Below are 4,890 nucleotides of genomic sequence, written 5' to 3' on the forward strand. Positions count from 1 at the left end.
ACATGTTCGTACACATTGTTCTTCTGAAAAACATTTGTTCCAATGGAAAAAATGGAGGCATCATCGTGGGTTCACATCTGCGCACCCATGTTCCCTATTGTATATCACCTTCACTCAAAAGGTAAAAAGTATATTTTCGTTTGGGACCAATACCCTATGAAAATCTATGTAGATTAATTTGGAAAATCAGCCAAGAAAGCAGGGGCTAGCTATAGCAATACAACAGTACAGAGGTACATAAATAAAACCCAAGCCAAAAGCTCATTATTCCTATCAAGGCTTTGTTCAGCAAGATCATGATCATCAGCCTCATTCCCTTCTCTGAGTAGATGAGCGAAATGTTACAGACTCCATGAAGTTTGCCAATAGATGGATTGAGGTGAAAGTGTTCTGCAACTTCCAAAGCAGTTTTTATTCGCATCGCTATATGCTGTATGAGATTCTATATTAATCCAATCAATCTGATTGACTCCGAAGTTCTGTGGCTTGAACCTTCCCTTGATTTGATTCTTTGATCCCAATATTATTTGTTTCTTTTTTCTTGTAATTTTTTTTTGATATAAAGACATGTAAACATCTTAGAACATCATTGGAAATGAGACCAATCAGTATGAATATCATATCGTAAAAATAAATAATAACAAAACTCAAATATTGAACTAAATGCATCACAACGGATTGTGGACATGTTTACACGCATATATTGTTAGAAAGTTAATATTAAACAATCTTGAGATTGCATTCAACATCGTTAAATTCCTGGCTTAAAATGATTTGATGACCCTTTAGTATAGCATTATTATTTGATCAAATTGTTATGATTTCAAGTCTAACAAAAATCTTAACATGTAGTGGTGTGATGTGAGAATATGTAAATTTTAAATTCAAAAAATTTTTATTCAAGAAAAATATATTAAAGAAATAATATAAAATAATCAATGAAGCTTCACCTAACGTGTACAATCCCATTTCTTTTAATTCAATCTCATGTTCATCTACTTACTTTTTTTTTTATATTAATATATTTGTCTCTTCTATTTATTTTTATCTTAGTTATTGTTGGAGCCCTTTCAGTATGGGTGTTTTTTATTTTTTATTTTTTTCATTTAATTATTCAATCAATACTTTATTATCCAGTCAATTCTGTATTATTTGCCGTAGCCTATGGTCATAAAAAAAAACACAAAAATAATGATATCTTGTTTTTTTGGTCAGTGGTCGACCACATGTGGTTTGATTTAACGAAGTTATGATCGTATGCCACTTTCAAATTTTTTCATGCTGACTCAACAATACAATGAGGTTGTGGTAGGGACCAGGGGATTGACAGTCTTGTAGTTGTCCGAAATGGGCACACAGATCGCTTTGATTTGGTTCGCACTATAATTTTGTGCTGCGCTGAAAATTTAAACCATCACAAGTAATCTTTCGAAAAAAGTTCCCTTGTAACGTAACTGTGTTGCTAACCTTCGACAACAATTTTCCAAACCTTTAATTTGAAACTATAAAAATATTATCTTTTTTATGGTTATAAAAATATAACATTATAATTAAGGTTATTAAAAATATATTTTTAAAATGATATGAAAAATATAATTTTATTTAATTAATTATATATTGATAATTCTAGCTAAGAAATTAAATTACATTAAAATATGATAAAATAAGTCAACAATATTATAATTAATGAGTGATCAAAATAAAATGAGAGAGATAAATAATATGAATAAATAAATTAATGACATGGAGAAATAAAAAATTTCACAACAAAATTTTTCAATACAGAGGAATCACTGAAATGTAGGAAGCACACATAAATTTAGTGACAACCTGGTTGTTCCCATCATAATAAGTCTTGATAGATCCCTTTTAGGTTGCAAGCTAATGAGTTTAAATTAGTAATTAACTAACATAAATTCAATAATGAAATAAATTTCTAAACAATGTCTAATGTGTTAGAAAAAAATTCAAATTTAAAATAATTATTTGAAATTAAATAAAAAATAAAATAGAATAATAAAAAAGGTCTTCATGTTAAATTTTTTTCATGTAGCCTGAATCTTCAATTTTTGCATATTCTTGGCAAATTTAAGTCTTGATTTCAAACATGTCGTTCTCTCTTGATTTCAAACATGTCATTCTTTCTTATTTAAATGAATTATTAGGCTTATGATATATAGTTGGAAAGTTTCAGATGTCTAATTTTTATCTCAACTTTAATCAAAGCAAAATTCCACCAGTTACTCGAAATATGTCCCACACAGTACATAAAGATTTTGTTTGATATATTTGACAATATTAATTTACTAACTTTGACTTTATGAAATAGTATGTTTCCTAACTCCATTCAACTTGAAAATTTAACACAATATATTTTTATATATCTAGTATTTCCTTGTAAAATTTCAACCTTATTCAATGTACAGTTTGAAAGATATGTTTAATCTTAGAAAACTAGTCTGCAGACACTTTAAAGCCATATTTAGACCTAAATTGGTTCATATTATAAATTTAGTAAAATCATAAAATCAGTTCAAGTTTATCGAGTTTACTGATTTTATCGATTTTGTACTAGTTAAGCTTGATTTTACCGGTTTTGAGGTTTTAGTCCAATTTAGTACATAAGATACATGTTGACTCGTAAAATTTACAAGTTAACTCACGATTTTAACAACCTTGATTACAGTTACTTCGTATTATTTGAAAATAATATATTACCATCATATTTAAAGTTAAAACTCTTTCAAATAATTAAGCTTTTAATATGACATATTTTTTCCCATTCATTAGCATTCATTCTTCCTTTCTTTTACCGATAAATAATAAAAAAAAACAGAAAAACACATCTTGCTTTTCAAATAAAATATCTTTCAAAACTTCCAATCCATTCTTCTCTTGATACCTTCTTCGTATGTACAATATTTAGACAATTTATTTCATTGAATATTTTTGGCAATTTTTTTTTCTTTGCATGACATGAAAGTAAATAAGTAAAACATTTCCCCATGTATTAAATCAACTGTGGAGGTGCATAAATATTTTATGTCTCTTTGATAGAAATCATGTGTATAAAACATTATTGACCAGTTTAAAATGAAATTTTAATTTTATATATTTTTAAAGAAAAATTACAAGCAACTTAACACCAATGGCTTTTATAAAAAATTTCATTAACTAATAAGTTCATGTTTTCGATTCTTTAACAAAATATGTTCCGCGGATAACTTCAAAAAAGAAATTCCAATGAACTAGAGAAAATAATAATAAAATAATAATTTAATTATCAATTCCTTCAAAAATATGACATGTTAGTGTTTTCTAATAGAATTGTTGATGTATATTTTGTTGGAAAATTTAAATGAAATAGAACCTAATAGTTTTAACTCCCACCTTCTTCTTCTTCTTTAAAAACAAAAACAAAAACGCCCTCTCTCTTATTTTCTTATAAATGCAGCCACAGTCCTCACAAATCTAACCACCTTAAACCACCAATCAACATCTTTCTTTTGATTTAACTTTATGTAAAACTTCATAATACCAAGTAAGCAAACCTGTTTTTTTTTTTTTTTTTTTTTATGTAATCTATGTATGTTTTAAGTTAATTTATTGAATTTTTATGTACTATTTATAGTTTGCTTGTATATTTAAGTGTTTTACAATATTTTTTGTATAGAATTTTATTGTATTAATATACTATTTGAATGTTAGAGTTTGTCTGGAATTTGAGGAAAATTGATTTTATTTGTCAATGGATGAAATTGAGTTTGATTTTGTAACTTAGGTGTTTTATAATTGAAGAAATGATGGGTCATTTAATAAGTATCAATTATATATATATTTTTAAATTTTATTGTCAAGTTGGAAATTTGAGAAAATTTAGGGAAATTAATTTTTTATGGAATTGATAATAATTAAACAATATTAATTTTGGTTGAATAAGTTTGAATTGAACAAAAAATAGATAATTAGTTGGGTATGGATTATTTGTTGTTAATCTTGTTGTTTTGTTCATATTTTGATGCAAAATTGAATTTATGTAGAAATAATAATTAGTTATTGGATTTTGAATTCATTTTAAATCGAAAATGGAATCTTGAATTATATTATTAATAAATTTTATCATCAATATTCTATATATGTTTTATAAGTAATGAATGATCATTCTTTGATGTATCAAAATTCTTTTGAAAGGTTGTATAGATAAGGTTATCTTAAAAGGGTTGAGAGTTTTGTTATTTCCATACTTTTTAATCCAAAAAATATTAATGAATGTGAAATTATATATGTATATGAGAAATGTAAGAATAAAAAGTTTTACCATAAAAATATTGTGATGATACAGTTGCTTAAAAAAAAAGTTTGTCAAGAAATACTTATATTAGTTTACACACGGGGAACCTTATGTTCCTTATGATACCATGTTATAAAAAATAATTGACTTAAGTTCTAATTTTGAAAACATACATTGATTTGCAGATGATAATAATAACCCTTATGAGATTATGATAATGAATGCAATGAAAATATATCAGGATTTCATGTAATATTTGTTTAGATGAAGAACTAAATGTAAATAGAACTAGAGTTTTTAAAATTTAGAAGATTCTGATAAACTATTATGGAATAATATACAACTTATAGTAAATTATTGGCCATTGTATAAATGTTTACAAATAAATTAGATTATGAGTTGAGTGAGGTCAATTATAATAGGATCCTTAAATGGGCAAAAAACATGTTATCTAAAAAGAATAGTTGAAAGATAAATTTTATACTACAAAATCCATGATGAAGCCACTTGGCTTAGGATATTAAAAAAATTGATATGTGTCCAAAGTTTTGCATGTACTATAGTGAATATGCTAATTTTACTAAGTGCAAAACTTATCA

This window comes from Populus euphratica, unplaced genomic scaffold (assembly GCF_000495115.2).
Source record: "Populus euphratica unplaced genomic scaffold, PopEup_1.0 scaffold46.1, whole genome shotgun sequence".
Taxonomy (NCBI): Eukaryota; Viridiplantae; Streptophyta; class Magnoliopsida; order Malpighiales; family Salicaceae; genus Populus; species Populus euphratica.